Source organism: Mesocricetus auratus, unplaced genomic scaffold (assembly GCF_017639785.1).
Source record: "Mesocricetus auratus isolate SY011 unplaced genomic scaffold, BCM_Maur_2.0 Super-Scaffold_100025, whole genome shotgun sequence".
In the NCBI taxonomy this organism is placed as follows: Eukaryota; Metazoa; Chordata; class Mammalia; order Rodentia; family Cricetidae; genus Mesocricetus; species Mesocricetus auratus.
Window position 1 is genome coordinate 20,503,737 of NW_024429206.1, and position 18,080 is coordinate 20,521,816.

General features: G+C 44.5%; 1 protein-coding gene across 2 annotated transcripts in view; it reads left to right on the plus strand.

Moving 5' to 3' along the window:
• The first annotated feature begins 4,735 nt into the window (after positions 1 to 4,735).
• Rabgef1 (RAB guanine nucleotide exchange factor 1) overlaps positions 4,736 to 18,080 on the plus strand; it is a 47,508-nt gene continuing 34,163 nt past the window's right edge. Inside the window, exon 1 of one of the 2 annotated variants that reach the window (XM_013120820.3) lies at positions 4,736 to 4,815. The gene's annotated coding sequence lies outside the window, so the exon portion shown is untranslated. The remainder of the gene's footprint in view (positions 4,816 to 18,080) is intronic. The other variant, XM_013120821.3, reaches the window with a different exon arrangement.

Consider the following 18,080-nt stretch of genomic DNA (forward strand, 5'->3'; position numbering starts at 1 on the left):
ACATGACAGCTCACAGCCTTCTGATATCAGCGTCCTAGAGAAACTGATGCCCTCTTCTGGCATCTGGGGGCACTGCATATATGTGGTACACAGACATTCATGCTGGCAAAACCCCCATAAATATACAAACTAAATTAAAAAAAATAGATGGGGTAATGAAAGTTTATGAACATATCCAGATTAATCAGTTTGGTACTAAGCCAGTGTTTTAACAAAGATACAAGATAGTAACTTAGTACCAGGTTTCCATTCATGACTGGAGCAAAAAGTACTCAGCGTGATAATTTCCCCTTTAAATCAATAAGCAACATCAAAATTGGCAGAGGAACGGTAAAGGCACGAGGGTTAGATTGTTCTGCTAATGATTTCAATGAGTCAGAACTTCCAGGGTCCATCCTCTAGCTAGTTCCTTCCCATGCTGACCTTGGACTTGTCAACTTGGCCGCCCTTCCTTCCGTGCTACAGAGTCTTGTTTTGCAGTCAAGGCTGGACTCCAACTCACAATTCTCCTGCTTCAGTCACTTGATTATTACCAGCTTGTGCTGTGACAGCCAGCCCCAAACGCAAATTTCTCCAATGCATTATCCCCCTTCCCTGCATCATTTTCCCTCACACATCACCAGCTAATGTAAATTTCTTTGTTGGCTCCATCAACTAGAACTTAACAGTATTTTTGTTTTATTTTTGAGACAGTTTCTCTGTGCAGCCCTGGCTGGCCTTGAACTCACTCTGTAGACCAGGCTGGCCTTGAACTCACATAGATCTTCCTGCATCTGCCTCCCAAGTGCTAGGACTAAAGGCATGCACTACCATGCCCAGCTTATTTTCAATTTTAAAATTGTATTTGAGATAGAGTCTCACAATTTCTCTGGCTGTCCTGGAAATTTCCAGGTAGACCAGGCTGGCTTCAAACTCAAAGAAATCCTCCTGTCTCTGCCTCCCGAGTGCTCAGATTAAAGGTGTTTACTACCATGCCCAGCTGTTGGGTTTTTGTTGTTGTTGTTGTTGAGACAGGGTTTCTCTGTGTGGTTTTGGAGTATGAATGTCTTATAGACCAGGCTGGTCTCAAACTCACAGAGATCCGCCTGCCCCTGCCTCCTAAGTGCTGGGATTTAAGGCATGTGCAACCACCACCCAGTCTACCCAGCTGTTTTTAAGATACTTCGTGTGTGTGTACATGTGTATACTTGCCCATGTGTGTGTCATGTCACACACATGAAGGTTAAAGGACAACTTGCAGGAGTCAGTTCTCTCCTACCACCTGGGTCTCAGGGACTGAACTCAGGTCATTGGGCTTGGCTGAGTCTGTTTACCAAGTTAGCCATCTCACTGGCCCTGTCCCCTAGAATTTAACTCTTCGGAAAAGCTACCTTTGTCTTTATAACCCATTGAACAATAGGTACTTAAGGAGTCCAGGAATCCCCACTCAGTAAATGATTAGACTGAAAGCAGGGATTGCAGCTCATGTTGGTGTTTGGTGACTGCACTTAGATGCACGGTAAGTGGCATCTTGTATGGAGCCTGTGGACACAGGACGGCACTCACTCCAAAGGACAGCAGTGGATTTGCAGTCAATTGTGAGTGACCACGGCCCTCCTAGCACTTACAGATTGTCCCAGATGACATTTCACCACGATAGTGGTTACCTGAACTGTTGTTTTTAAAGATATGGTCTCATGTAGAGGTTGGCCTCAAACTCACCATGTAGCTGATGATGAACTTGAACTCCCCATCCTCCTGCCTCAGCCTCCAATGTACTGGGATTATAGACACGCACCATCATTATATATGAACTTTTCATAGACACTGAGTAAGTCATACATGAATGCATTTGCCAAACATTGATGAGGACACTGTTGGGTAGGGAGTTAGAGCAAAGTAGGGGAGATCTCTGCTTTAGGATTCGACTGCTGTCTGTTGACATTCTCAGCTTTTGGATTGGTGGAAGCTATGATTGGAATGTGCAAATACACTCCAAAGATTTTATCCTATGGTCAAAGGGATAAATCAGAGATAGAGGGAGTCATAAATGCCTACTAAGCTGACTAAAGACAGTCTAAGATATGGATCTACAACATTCCAAAATTAGTCTACAGAGTCTTTAAGCCAAGTGTGGCTTTTTAGAAAACATTACAAGGCAGACAACACTGATCTGTTGCCTCTAATGTTCCTGAAATGGAAATTGAGACTAGGTTCTGTTTGTACCTCCACTATTAATGCTGTATGACACTGGCTAACTTAACTTTTAGGTCTCAGTTATACTCAGATTTTTTTTTCTTTTTAAATTCTGAAGCTTGAACCTAGGGCCCTTGGGGGCAGGAACTAGCCTTCTATAGTTAGGGAAGGAAAAGGGCCTGTGGTGAAAACTCCAAGTTGTTCATACATATTGCAGTGAAATGGACCCAAGGTTTAAATGAACATTAAGAGTCCAAGCAGCAGCAGCAGTGGTGGCACAGATCTTCTGCAGGCCAGAAATCTCATTGCAGATGGTTGTGAGCCACCACGTGGGTGAACTCAGGACCTCTGGAAGAATAGCCAGTTCTCTTAAACACTGAGCCATCTCTGAAGCCCGATAAACTGTCTTAACAAATAAAAGAAATGGGGGGAGGGGGAGGAACAGCAGAGGGGAGAGACAGACAGACAGACAGACAGAGAGAGAGAGAGTTCAAACAAGTCAAGACACAAAGATGGAAGCCAGTATGCGATGAGATAAACAAAGAACCTGATGAAGTAAGGAGTCAGTTGGCCTGCTGGATGCTAGGCATTATTGCCCTCCCCACAATTTGGTTTATCAAGACAGGGTTTCTCTGTATAGTCCTAGCTGTCTTGGAACTCACTCTGTAGACCAGGCTGGCCTTGAACTCGGATATCCTCCTGCCTCTTCCAGGTCCTGGGATTAAAAGTGTGCCTGGCCTGCCCTTTTCTCTTTCTCCAATGCAGGTAATTAGAGCACACTAAGTTGTAGGATGGTATCTAAAATCCTGCCCCACCTTTCACTGATGCCAGAAGTTTTAGTTACTCTTCTTCTGTAGTAAATAGGGAGTATATAGGGAGTCTCCCTCGATTTTCCTTTTTTAACTTTTAAAAATTACGATTATTGTGTGTAGATGCATACTCAAATGGAGGCCGGAGGACAACTTTGTGAGTTGGTTCTCTCTTTCCACCCTTCTGTTAGTTCCAGGGTTCGGATTCAGGTTGCCAGCCTTGAATGGCAAGTCTTCACTCACCGGGCCATCTCTTTGGTCCTCTGTTTTACCTGTAATCCTCACCTCACTCCTACAAGTGCTGTCTTTGATCTTCACAGACCTTACACACCCATCTTGGAGCCATTTTCCCAGGCCAATCTGACCATGTCTGGCACCCTAGCTCCTCGTGCCCAACACAACTGGGCCATCAAGATCCCTTACGCTCAGCATTCATGCATTGCCCACATGTGCTCTGGCTACCAAGGAAAACCCACAGCTTTTCACTTTTTTTTTTGAGACAGTGTTCTACTGCAGCTCATGCTGTAATCCTCCTGCTTCAACCTCCAAGTGTTGAGATTGGAGTAATTTGCTACCACAGGTGGCTTTTTTTCACTTTTTTTTTCCACACAGGGTCTAAGTCACCTAGGCCAAGAACACCTGATCCTCCTGTCTCTGGCTCCTCAGTACTGGGATTGCAGCCTGGTTGCTTTGGGATTCATTCCCAACTTTAAGGTTCTAACCTGAATCCTCTTAAAAGTCCTGAGATCTGTGAAGGCAAACCAGGAGTGCCAGTTCTGTGGGCCACCTACCCAGGTGACCAGGCTCTTCCTAGGGGTGAACAAGAACTGAATGCCCACGGACCAAAAAAGCATTCTGTCTGGAAGGTGGTTTTTCCAGAGCTGGGAAATGTCTAACAGTTCTGGGTTGATCATTTGTAGGACTCTCGGGCTCTCTCATCTCTTTTTCTACTCTTTCCTCCCCTTTCCTGTTACTTTATCTCCTCCACCCGGGTGGTTCCTGGCCTGGGGGAGATAACAAAGGCGGTGAGGTTGCATCTCAACTGTAAAGCGGGATTGTTATCTATCTTTACCGTCCAGCAGTCACGCGTTATTTCTCCCTCCGACCTCTTCTCTGAGTACCCATTTATTCCCTGCTAACGCCTCACAAGGAGAAAGACACGTTTTTATTTTCTTCTGGCGGTCGCATTCCTTACATGCTGGTAAACGTCTCCTGGACTGGACTAGGGGGTTCCTCTCAGATCCTTTTTTTTTTTTTTTCCCGAGACAGGGTTTCTCTGTGTAGCAATCCTGGCCGTCTTGGAACTCACTTTGTAGAACCAGGCTGGCCTCAAACTCACTGAGATCCGCCTGCTTCTGCCTCCCAAGAGCTGGGATGAAAGGCGTGCGCCACCACCGCCCGGCTCCTCTCAGATCTGTACGTGCTATGCCGTGCTATGGCCATTCTCAGGGCTTCTTGTCACCCTCCAGGCGAGTGCAAGCACAAGCTGAAGGCATGGAGTGAGGAATGGCAGGGAAACAGCGGCTTCTCGAGAGCCGCGGACACGTAAGCGATGGCCTCGCGGTCACTCGGTGTGCCAAGCGCCCAAGCGTTGTCCCTACAGACTTTCTGGCGGTCAACTCCCCGAGTGTAGGACACCTTTTCCGGCGGGCAGCATCCAGACCCCGGAAATCCGAAGCGTCACGGAAATGACGCAATACGTGCGCAGCGCGCTCGTGCCTGTGGAGCCGGGGGCGGGGCGTGCGGGGGCAGGGGCGGGGCGGGGCGGGGAGCCGAGTGACTGAAGCGGCGCTGGGAGCGGCTGTCGGACGCCGGCGGAGCCGCGGACCAGGTTCGGAGGGACGGGGGCCACGGAGACGCGTTCCCCCTCGCAGCGGGATGGCGGCGGCGGCGTCCGGCCGGCGCTGACCCTGGGCCGCTCCATTCCGCCACTTAGGCGGGCGGGAGGGCGCGGAGGGCCAGGCCGCCAGAGCTCCGCGCTCGGCCTCTCCTCCTGGCCGAGTTCTTCATAGCTCGGCGGGACTCGGGCTCACCGGGGGGGGCGCGGCTCCCGGCCGTCTGCCGCCGCTCCGGTCCCGTCCGAGTCCGGAGTTGTGGTTGCGGCCGGGTCACAGTCGGTTCCCGCGTGGGTCTCGGGGATGGCGCGGGCTGCTGTGGCGCCGGGTTTTGAATACTTCTACCAGGTGGTAGTGGCAAGGTTATGGGTGTCTCTGAATGAGAAGTCCTGTTGGAGCCGAGGCGGGAGGATTTGCCGCGAGTTTGAGGCCAGCCTCTGCCACATAGCAAGACCCGCTTATGGGGAAAATTTTTTATATAAGTAAAGGCAGCCCCTGATGCCGAGCTGTCTAGGAGAAGAGCCGCGGGGATGTCCCTCCATCCCCTCGCGGAAGTTCGCTCCCAAGAGGGAAGCGCCTTGGAGACTAGGTCACTGGCAGCTGGCTGTGTCTCAGAGCTGATGACCAGTCTGTGGTTGGGAAATGTGTGCCTGGATGTGGTAGGCATCGTCAGTCCGTGGAGTTTAGATGTGGCATTTTGGCAGAAGTTTACAGCATCACCTGGTTTTGTGTTAAGAGGATATCCTTGGCTACAATCTTGTCAAGAAGCTTGCTACTTAGTATGACTGACTTTAAGGTTTGCATGTGCCCGATAGGGGCTGTTTAATTGAGCTATATTCCCAGCTTCCATCGGCCTTTATGAACTACTGTTTGGGGAATCATTTATTTATTTTGGTTATGTGTTTATTTTTGGCGGGGTGGGTGGCAGGGTCTCATAATGCAGTCCCGGCTGGCCTGGAATTCCATATGTAGACCAGGCAAGCCTCTGAACTTGGATCTATCCTCCTGCCTGTGCCTCTCAAATGCTGGGATTGCCGGTGTGGGCCACTGCCTGCCTGTCTGTCATACGGAGACCAGAGGCTAGCTAATGTTGGATATCTTCTTTGGTTTCTTAGTCAACCTGGAGCTGGGTTTGGCAAGACCCATAGCAGGCTAGCCAGCTACAGAGATCTCGCAGTCTCTGCCTGAAAGTGCTGCTGTTACAAGTTTTTGTAGGATCTGAACTCAGGTTCTCATGTTTGTGTGGCAAGTACTTTGTAGATTTAGCCATCTCCCCAGCTCTGCTTTTTGTTTTTGGTGAAGTGAAGTTGAATTTATTAAGAAACAGTTTTAGATTTAAGCACAGGTTAGAGACACTTAAAAGGACAGTACACCTTCAAGACATGGGTGTGGACATCTCAACAGAGTCTCCAAGTTTTATTGATATGGTTTTTCAAGACAGGGTTTCTCCATAGCCCTGGCTGTCCTGAACTTGCTCTGTAGACCAGGCTGCCCTCGGGAACTCACAGAGATCTGCCTGCCTCTGCCTTCTAGCAGTGCTGGGATTAAGCCATTTGCTACCACTGCCCGGCAATTTACTAATTCTTAATCAGAGAGTTAAGAAGTAGTCAGGATTTGAATTTTTACTTTCTTTAAAAGAATTGAACTAGAGAGTTGTCTCAGTGGTTAAGAGATCTGACTGCTCTTGCAGGGGACTCTGGTTTGGTTCCTAGCACCCCCATGGTGGCTCACAACTCTCTGTAACTCTAGATCCAAGGATCTAATGCCCTTTTCTGGCCTCCAAGAGCACCAGACAGACACATACATGATGTATATGCATACTTGTAAGCAAATACTCATACATAAAATAACAAATAATAAATCTTTTTTAAAAATCACAGTTTGGAGCCTATCGGTTGTGGCGCAGGCAGAGGCAGGCGGATCTCTGTGAGTTTGAGACCAACCTGGTCTACAAGAGCTAGTTCCAGGACAGCCTCCAAAGCCACAGAGAAACCCTGTCTCGGAAAAAAAAAAAATCACAGTTCTGTTCTCTAGAAGTTAGCCAGTTGAGGGGAGAGGTGAACAGTAAAAATACTTCAAGGCGTAGTGTGCTTGCTTAGTTTGCGTTAAGACCCTGGGTTTGATCCCTAGCACTACAAACAAACAAACAAACAAACAAACAAACAAAAAAGTATCTCAATATGATTCCGTCATGGTGTGTGCTAGCCCAGAGCTATGAGGATTAGAACACAGGCCAGCCTTATCCAGTGTGGAAGACGGAAGGAAGGATCAGGGCACACCTTCCTAAAGTGTCTTGAAGAATGTGTAATAATTCAGACCAACAAACTGGAGTAGGAATTTTGGAGGCAAGTGAGTGTGTGTGTTGGGGGAGCAGGGACCAGGAGAAGAGGTCACCCAATTACATGAAACAGGTGTTGAAGGGATATGCAGGGCAGAGATGCCAATTGGGGCTTTTCTGTGCTGGTAACGGCATGAAGCAAGGCCATCCTGTGGTTAAGGTAAACTTTAAGCAGCAACTCTCACACACGGGCTGCTGTTGCGTGGCTGAAGATGATGATTGTCTGATGAAGTGCTGGGTTAGACACTGTCTTGCATGACTGTCTTTTCTGGTCATTAAGAGTGGGTTGAATTGTGTGTTTATTTACTAAGATTGGCTCCACTGTAAATTTCCAGTAACAGGAAGTCTGCTTTTACCTCTCCACTCTCAGTCTAAATTGGGCACTTATTGGTTCTATGAGTACTTGCTGACTGCTTGAGAACCCTCCATGGATGTCTCCCAGGCTTTGGCTGGATACTGTAGAATTTTGAATACATAATCACAGTGTGCAATTAAATTCTGGCAGTCATTTTTATTGGCTGTGAGATAAGCATCTCTAGCAGAGGTTGTCTGTACAATCAACACCTATGTGTCAGTAGAAATCCTGCTCAGTGGCTTTCTTAGCATGATAATAGTTACCATACTAAAAATGAGAGTTTCATATAAGTGGAACATTTTGTAAATTTTCCCAATGTTTACTTTTAGCAGACAACACTGTAAGAAGTAGTATGTACAGGGGAAACAATTAATTTCTATCACACTGATTATTATTTAACTGATTTTTTTATTGTTTTGTTTTGTTTTTTGAGACACAGTTTCTCTGTGTAACCCTATCCTGGAACCCTCTCTGTAGACCAAGCTGCTTGCCTTGAACTCACAGAGATCTGCCTGCCTCTGCCTCCCAAGTTCTGGGATTAAAAGTGTGTGCCACCATGCCCAGTTTAACTGGTATTTTTTAATGTTTGAATAAAGTTCCCAAAGTGCTTGAAGAAGAGATTTAAAGGATTGCCAAAGCAGACCAGCCTGGGCAGCTTAGTGATGTCAGAATAACAAAAGAAGGCCTATACTGGAGACGCTTGATGCCTCACTTATTTTCTCAGTTATATGTGTGTATGAGTATGTGCACACAATGTGCCCTTGGAGACCAGAGGAGGTTGTTGAATCCCCTGATCTGTGCTGGGAATTAAACTTGGGTCCTCTGCAAGTCCAGTACATGCTCTTAACCCCTGAGCTGTCTCTCTAGCACCATGCCTGTTTTTGGAGATTTCTGTGTTTTAATGAAACCCTTCCCGACGGCATAGAAGGGTAACTTTGGTGGTATAGGAGAATGCTTTTTCCTTGTTTCTGGTAGTTTGCTTTACAGGCTTATGATCATCAGAGCAGCCAGTAATTGTGATTATAATTAGTTAATTAGATGTAGCAGGAGTCCTCAGTTATGATCAGAGGGTCAACCATAGAACATTCTGACTACTTATCTCTCTGATTAAGAGTCAATAAATTGCCCGGCAGTGGTAGCAAATGGCTTAATCCCAGCACTGCTAGAAGGCAGAGGCAGGCAGATCTCTGTGAGTTCCCGAGGGCAGCCTGGTCTACAGAGCAAGTTCAGGACAGCCAGGGCTATGGAGAAACCCTGTCTTGAAAAACCATATCAATAAAGCTTGGAGACTCTGTTGAGATGTCCACACCCATGTCTTGAAGGTGTACTGTCCTTTTAAGTGTCTCTAACCTGTGCTTAAATCTAAAACTGTTTCTTAATAAATTCAACTTCACTTCACCAAAAACAAAAAGCAGAGCTGGGGAGATGGCTAAATCTACAAAGTACTTGCCACACAAACATGAGAACCTGAGTTCAGATCCACAGAAACCACACACACACACACAAAAATCCACATTGAGGTAGGGTTTCCTAGACTGGCTTTCTGGGGGCAGGGGCACTGAGAGCCCCTGGAACACATGCTCTGCGAGTACTGTACCACTGATTTACCTTCCCTGCCCTGAGTCATAAGCTTTTTATTTTTTCTCTAATGATACGGAGGAGATTGTTAAAGGATCTGAAGCAGGAATGTAGGCAGAGCCTTGAGGGCTCTAACCTTAGGGAGTGGCTATGAGGGAAGTGAGTAAAATCTTGTTTTGTTTGTGTGTAGTTCTGGCTGTCCTGGAACTCACTGTGTAGACCACTGTGTAGCTATGCCATCACACTTGGTTCTTGAGTAAAATCTATGCACCACTTTTCAAGCTAGTCAACTGAGTTGCCACTCAATATAGTTGCTGTACCTGAATTTGGTATTTTAAAATTAAATGTGGGAATTAAACATTTTAAGTGGGAGCCGGTCGGTGGTAACACACACGCCTTTAATCCCAGTACTCAGAAGGCAGAGGCACGGCGATTTCTAATTTCGAGACCAGCCCAGTCTACCTATGGAGTTCTAGGACAGGCACCAAAGCTATACAGAGAACCCTGTCTCATAAAAACAAAACCAAACAAACAAATTTTAAGTGGTGTGTGGACTGGAGAGATGGCTCCATGGTTAAAAACACTGACTGCTCCTGGAGAAGACCTAGGTTGAATCCCAGTAGCTGCATGGCAGCTCACAACCATCGGATGTTCTCTCCTGGCCTTGGTAGGCACCAGGCACACAGACCTTGCACATGCACACACACAGGCAAACACTCATCATATGAAAATAAATGTTTAAGAGTTAAAAATGGGTTTGAAATCATTTTTGTATTTAATTGTTTGTATGTGTGTGTGCATGCACACATGTGAGTGTAGATGTCAAGAGCGGTCTGTGGGAGTTGATTTTCTCCTTCTGCCATATGGGTCCTGGCGATCAGATTCAGGATGTCAGGCTCAGCAGTGGGCACCTTTACTCATTGAGCCGTCTCCCCACCCTGAAAGAAAAATGGGGGTTATTATTGCTTTTTTTTAGATAATAAAAATAAGCTGTGATTTTTAGAAGTTTTACATGAACTTTTGGCTTTTCAAGAGAAAAATACTAAATGCATAGTTCCTCATCAATTTCTGATTTTTGTACTTTGCTGCCACTGCTGTTCGTCAGAATTAGGAAGTACAATGTCTTCAGTAGCCCATGTGCAGTATTGGTTATCTTTGTACTTTGTGATTTTAGCATGGAGGTACCTCTATTTTTTTGGATAAAAGTATATATTTATATTAACTTACATTTACTGTAGTAACTTTAAAGTACCATTGGTTCTTCATATGAAAACTGTGCTGGTCTTGCATTTTATTTTTATTCTTTTTGTTAGTTTGTTTGAGGGAGGTCTTCACTTTGTAGCACTGACTGTCCTGGAACTGTGTAGAATAGACTGGTCTCAAATTCACAGTAATTTGCCTGCCTCTGCTTCACTGGGATTAAAGCTAAGTGCTGCCTGGATTTTTTGCTTTGTTTTGTTTTTTATAAGTGTAAAAGTACAGAAATAATATATGTTACGTGACTTTATCATACATGTCTCACAATTTGGGAGATTTTTTTATGTAGGATATATTTACAATTTTCTATGTGTTTCAAGCTAAAAGTACATAATGACAATATTTTATTTTTGTAGTTCCTCTCTAACAGTGTATATAGAATTTTCTAATTTTAGGCATACTGTTTGCTAGAGCAGTTTTTTTCCCCTTTAGATGGCACTTTGAAGCACAGTTAAAAGATGCTTTTAAAGATTAGACTCCAAATGTTTATTAATGGATGAAAATCTCTTTGTATTATGCCATAATTTTCTTAAGTAGAGCATATCTTGTTCTAGAAAGGAGTCTTAATGACTTGTGAAGACATGCCCAGCCTGCTGCTAGTAATGCCAAGTCAGATAAGTGAGTGGATGAGTGATTTGGAGTAGATGGGGAGTTAAGGTGGTATCAAGGACCAACTCTGTGCTATATGCTTGGACTGAAGTCTGAGGCTTCTCGTTGAGGGCTACAGAGGTGGCTGTACTCCTTAGCAGCCAGCAGAGAAAGGAATATAATGGTTTAGTGACTTTGAAAGATAATCAGAAACTCCTCAGCTCAGTCCTTTAACTTCCACATGCTTTGGAAGGGCTGTCTGCTCTGCTCTGTCATGCCTTAGCTGAATTACTCCTGGCCTCATGTGATCGAGTGTTTTGATGTTACTGTTTAATCAAGGGTAGGTTTCACATGATCCACATAAGACTGTACAGTCTCCCAATTACCCTCAGAAGTATTTTTTCAGCTTTTGCTTTGATTTTGTGCTGTCTGGAAAGCGCCTTGAGTAGATCTATTTAATGTTGCTGGACAGTCAGAACTCTGTGTGTGTGTGTGTGTGTGTGTGTGTGTGTGTGTGTGTGTGTGTGTGTGTGTGTGTTAGATGAAAGAGGCTGACAGGAACATGAGATGGGCTGAAAAGGATAGCAAGATCAGAGTGAAAATTCCTTTCTAGAAGTAGATACTAACCAGCACAGAGGTCATTAGCTTGAAAGGCCCACACACAGGACTTATGTTTAAGGTGGAAATATAACCACTCAGGTATATAACTAGTAAGTCATTGTCTTTGTTTTGCACACTGAAAAGTTACTATTTCGGTGATAATAGGATTTCTAGAGTGCCAGCATGGTTGGTGTGTCCAGGAGACTCTTCTTATTTATCTTAGTGAACAGTAGGTGGGACCATCCTTGCCTAAATATGGTAATTGTGTAATGTGGCTGCTTAATTGCATTTCTATCAACCATTGACATTGTTTTATAATTGTACCCTGAAGAATGAGTTGGACCAGTGACCAAAGCTTTGACTACAGTAAGGATAATGCAAATGAGAATTCTAGAAACAGAAACGTAATTGAAAACTAATGAGATAGATTGACTAAAACATATCACAGGGTCTGGTGTGCAGTGCGGTGATACAGTGTGTTCATAGTGTGCACATACTCTGGCCCTCATCTTCAGTACATGAAAGAAAAGAAAGACAAAAACCCAAAGTTCTTCATAATTAATGCCTTGAGATAATATTCTTGGCTTCTATGTAGCAAATTAATTCTGTTCAACCTTTGAAAATTTGTTAGCCTCTACAGTTGGAACCTAATGTGGCAGTTTGTGGAGGGTTTCAGATATTGTCCAGTCATGAATATATCACTTTTAGTACTATTGATGAGATTCAGATGGATTAGTTGCTTTCATACCCATGTGCTAAGCCCTGATTCTTCTGCAAAATTTTATTATGTTGTTACCTGCCCCACCAAATAAAATGTTTTACACCAGAGACAACATTGTAATAGCATATTTTAGCCATATATAGTTTATCTATTTTGTGGTGCTGCGGATCATACTTTTTAGGCAAGTGCTCTACCATTGCACTACCCCCCAGCCACACACACCGTAGAGTCACATCTATTTCATTTTCTCTCTGATTTCTTTTCTAAAATAGTTGTCTGTGTCTGTGTTTGTGTGTGTGGGGGTCTTGCCTGCATGTGTGTGCATGCACTGCCTGAGGAGGTCAGAAGGGTCTCTGGAGCGGAGGTACAGGCAGGTGTGAGCCACCATGTGGGTGCTGGGAACAGACCCCAGGTCCTCTGCAAGAGCAGTTAGTGCTCTTAACCACTGAGCCATCTCTCAGCCCCTTCTAACAACTTCTTTTAAAAAAACTGTTATTTATACACGTGTATTTGCAAGGGCACATGTGCTTGTACTGCGAATACCATGTCATGTATATGGAGAGCAGAAGACAACTTTTTGGAATTGGTTCTCTCCTTTCACCTTTATATGGGTCCCAGGAATTGAACTAAAGTCATCAGGATTACACAGTAAATGCCTTTACCCACTGAACCATCTCATTAGCCTCTAATAACTTCTTATATATTGTTTGTTTTTTTCAAGGGTTTCTCTGTGTAGCCTTGACTGTACTGGCGCTTGCTCTGTAGATTAGTCTGACCTTGAACTCACAGAGATGTGCCTGCCTGTACTGGTGTGCTGGGATTAAAGGCATTCAATACCATGGCCGCCAGCCTGTGTGGTTTTTTTTTTTTTTTTTTTTTGATATAGGGTTTTGCTAGCTAATTCAAGCTGCCCTTAACCTTGTAATCCTCCTGCCTTAGCCTCCTGAGTGTTAGGTTTTTTTTTTTAAACAGATTTATTTATTCATTATGTATAGTGTTTTGACTGCATGTAAGCATGCAGACTAGAAGAGGACACCAGATCTCATTCCAGATGGTTGTGAGCCACCATGTGGTTGCTGGGAATTGAACTCAGGACCTCTAGAAGAGCAGCCAGTGCTCTTAACCTCGAGCCATCTCTCCAACCTTGAGTGTTAGGTTTATAGGCTTGTGTGGCTTTCTCTCTCTCTCTCTCTCTCCCTCCCTCCCTCCTTTCCTCCCTCCTTCCCTTCCTCTCTCCCTCCCTTTTTCTTCTCTCTTTCCTTTCTTTTTTTGAGACAAGGTCTTATGTATCCCAGGTTGGTCTCCTACTCACTATGTAGCCTGAAGATGACCTTCAACTCTTAATCTTCCTGCCTCCACCCGAGTGCTAGCATCATAGGCTTGTCTCGCCACATGAGTTTATGCGATGCTGAGGATAGAACCCTGGGCTCCTCCATGCTAAGCAAGCTGTCATCAAGTACTGCCTTCCCTAGCCCCAAGCTTTGATTTTTTTTTCTCTTCCCAAATCTCCCTGTCCCTCCATCAGTGTGTCCTGGGTTCTCTGCCTTTTGCTAGAGTTGCCTCCTTATAATACCATTGCCCATTTCCCGCATCTGGACCCTCCTAGAGTGAGGTGCTTCAGAAGCCCTTTGGTGCACTTGTGAAGGTGCCTTTAAACACTGTTGCTAGCTTTCCAGTTCATAGCAGGAGTTGGCATAGGCTTCGTCATGCTCAGAAAAGAGCATCTCGGGCTGGAGAGATGGCTCAGCTGATATGAGCACTTGCTGATCTTCAGGGACTTGGGTTCAATTCCCAGCACCCACATGGTGGCTCATAACCACCTGTAACTGCAGTTCTAGAGAGCCTGTCTTCTGGCCTCTGTGGGCACCAGGCACATATGTGGTTTGTAGACATACATGCAGACAAAACACCAATATGAATAAAATAAAAATAGCTGAAAAAGTAAAGGGCATCCCCTCCTGGAGTCAGGAGGAGAGATGAGTCACTTCACACCTGTGGTGCTTTCTTTATAGCTGTAATTTCCAAGGTGGTTCCCAATAGCATCGCTTAGGACCTGGATAAACTGAGATTCTCAGACCTTGCAACTCAGAAGTATATGAGAAAAGGTGAAACGGCTAAAGCAGAACTGAGTCAGATAGACCTGAAAACAACCTTCCTGTGGTGGAGATGCTTTATGTATCACAGAATGCTGTTCCTCGGGTGGGGCCACATCTGCTTGCTTAGGTACTTAGTAATTGCCCATCTGAGTGCTGGCTGCTCCCCAGGAAGAACACTGAGAGAGGAGGACATTAGGGTTGCATAGCTGGATTATCCTGAGCCTCGAGAATGACATGCGCATATTAGAGCTCTAACTGCTCAAATGAAGAGGATGTAGCTGATCACAGCTGCCTGGAAATTCTCAAGAATGCTGCTCCACTGGCTCAGCTCACTCTAAATTGTGTCTCTTTTGGATTGATTATCTTTTGGGAATACTTGGACAGAGTAGTGTTTACATACTTTGTTTTGTAACAGTTAACACAGAAACCCGACATCAATTGTATGCATGAAATACTCTTTTAGAAGGAATGTGTATCAAGTGGGCAAGTTGATACAGCCTGTGCTCAGATTGGAAATGCCATGTCTTTGTGTGATGGTGCCTTCATAACATAAAAGAAGGCTAAAAGAGCACTTGGGAATCAAAGGGAGAATTTAGAAATATAGACACAGAACCAGAGAATATCCGTGGATAATTGAAAAAACTGACGCATGGTAACATATCAATAACAATGTTACTAGGTGCTGCAGAAAGCACTCAGGTTAAAGCAATACTGCCACTACAGAGAGCCTGCAGCACCTTTGCTGCCCTCCTTGAGCACTCCCCCACCCCTGCACATGCATTGCATGGGTGAAATACAATCTTTAAAAACAAATAGCAGTGACATTGGACAACTGTTGATTAGCAAAAGTTAAAGTTTTCTGGCGCTGCTTCTGAGGCTGTGGGAAGTAGGTTCCCTTACCCCGTGTGTGGGACGTAAGTTACTGTTTATCTGAGACCCGTTTGAAGGCATATGTCAAAATGTCAAGGGCATGCACAGGACTTTCCACTTGGGTTTCGAGGAGGCTGCTCAGGGTTTGCAGAGAACTGCCCGTGTCCTTGTCCTGCCAGCTGCCAGCCATCTCAGATTCTTTATTAATATTATCTCTATAAGAACATGCCTCATTGTCACATGTAAATGTGATTTTCCACTCTCTTTTTGCCTGTCTATTTTGGTCACAGGTGAGGCCTTTTTAAAACTAGATGGACGTTTAAATTTGGGTATTCAAATTTTACTTCCTTCTTGATTTTCCTGTAGCTTCTAGGCATAGAAGCTTCATAAATATGTAATGTTAGGTCTTTCATCTTTCAGTCTCTCTTCAAAGTTTCTAAGTTGTACCAAGTGTGGTGGTGGACACCTTAGTTAGGACTGCAGGCCAGCTTGGGTCACATAGTATGACAAACTGCAGACTTTGCCATCTCTTCCCTCTCTCTAAAGAAAAAGGTTGAATTTGGTAGTATGAACCTTTAATCCCAGCAGAGACAGGTGCATCCCTATGAGTTCATTAATTGTGTGTGTGTATACATATATACATATCATATGTAACATACATACATACATTTGTCTGTACCCATGTGTGCAGGTACCCATGGAGACCAGAAGAACTGGAGTTACAGGTGGATACAAGCTGCCTTATGGTGCTGGGAATCGAACCCAGATCCTCTGCAAGAGCAGCCAGTGCTCTTAACAACTTAGCCATCTCTCCAGCCTCTTTAACAGGTCTTTCCAGTTATTTTGAGGGATGTCAGATTGCTGGCCAGTTATTCACAACTGTTTATCTAAAACATTCCCTTTCCCTCTTTTCTTTAATATTATTTTGAACTGTTCATACTGTTTTAACTAGAATGCAGGAAAAATTCAGAAAATTAATTTAGAAAATTAAAAACTGTCCTGTGGGGTTTTTTGTTTTGTTTTTGCATTGTTATTTTGCATTGTTATTCAGCAATTGTTAGAATTCCATAGATTTTGTATACATATATTTGACTTGTTTCTCAAACAAAGATTCATAAAATTTCATTGTTTGAACATTCATTATTAAGTGGGGAGATGGTGGCACACACCCCCTTAGTCTCAACACTTGGGAGGCAGAGTCAGGCAGATCTCTGAATTAGTCTACAGGGCAGTCAGGGCTACATAGAGAAGCCTTGTCTAGAAAAACAAAACAAAAATTCAATGTTAATAGTGTTTCTTCATTCAGATTTTGAGCTATATACTGCCCATGCTAAACAGTAAAATCCAAAGAGCTTATGCTTATGGTAGTGGCCCATGTATCTGTCAGTATGTAAGAATACTTGTTGAATCAATGAGTAAACACTATAGAATACGTAGGTGGGTGTGGTGGCTCACTCCTGTAATGCCAGTACTCAGGAGCTTGAGGTGGGAGAATTGCTATGAGTTTGACATCAGTATGGACCTCAGAGTGGGACTCTATGTCAGAAAGCCAAACCAACTAGAAAGGAGCTATCACCTGTCAGCCGTGCTATTTTACATTCTTCTCGGAATGTACAGGAATGCCATTGGTAATATCAGTTCTTATTTGTGTCAGACTGATGGGTCTTGAGTGATACCTCATGCTAGTCAAGTTTTTGTTTGTTTGTTTTGGGCAGTGCTGGGGATCAAGCCCAGGGCCTTGAGCAAATTAGGCAAGAGTTCTACCACTGTCCACACCCTGAGCCCCATCCGATGGCTTCTACTTGCTCTCATGGCTGAGGGTGGGAATGGCTCCTGTGTACTGCTTGCTGGAAATGCTAAGGAGAGTGAATGACTGGAACTTTTGCCCTGCTTATAAGTAGCAAGTGAGCCTGCCGGAGTTGATGGATGCAGGCAGAGACCTGAGACTCATGTATCAGGAACAAAGGGACCCACTATTCAGGATATCAGCTGAGTAGGCTGTATGTCACAGTACCTTTGCCCACAAATCCCAGGAAGACAGAGTCACAGCTAAGGAGTTCAAGATTAAAGAATCCAGATTTCATGACTATTTGTCTATTGACTTTTGCAGGGAAGGACATGGTATACTCATTCGACTGCATGGTAAACAAACTCTCCCCTGTTATGTAAGGAAAAGAACACTTATCTCTTTTTACATTTTCAGTTTGGTGTTGTGTATGTTTGTAGATGCACATATATCATACTTTATGTGTGGAGGTCAGAAGACAACTTGCTGGAGTCGGTTTTCTTTCCACTGTGTAAGATCCAGACTGATTGGCTGGCTGGGCAGCAAACTCTACTTGCTGAGTTGTCTTGCCAATCCTAACCCATACAGAGTTTCATTAGGTTGCTCAAGTTGGCCTGGAACCTATAACATAGCCCAGGCTGCCCTTGATCCTCCTGCCTCACTCTGTTGAGTACCTAGATTATCCAGAAAGTTCTTCCTTTTTTCCTCTTTTTGGTTTTTCTCTGTGTAACAACTCTGGATGTCCTGGAACTTGCTTTGTAGACCACGATGGACTGGGACTCAGAAAGTTGTGCCTGAATTCTGAGATTAAAGACGTGTGCCACCACCGCCCAGTTTAGAAAGTTTTCTTGAGAGTTGTGCCTCAGAAATTTTTCCTGTATTTTTTTTTTTTTGTCTTTACTTTCTTCTGTCTAAGAAACTGGGTTTAGTGTTCTGCTTTGCCATACACTTCCGTAAGTGTCTGTACATTTGACACCTCCCAGGAGTACAGAGCCAGAAGAACCCAAGTTTGGCTCCTATGCTAGCCACTGCTGCAGATGTCAGGATTGTTTGTCCCTGTGGCTTAAGAGCG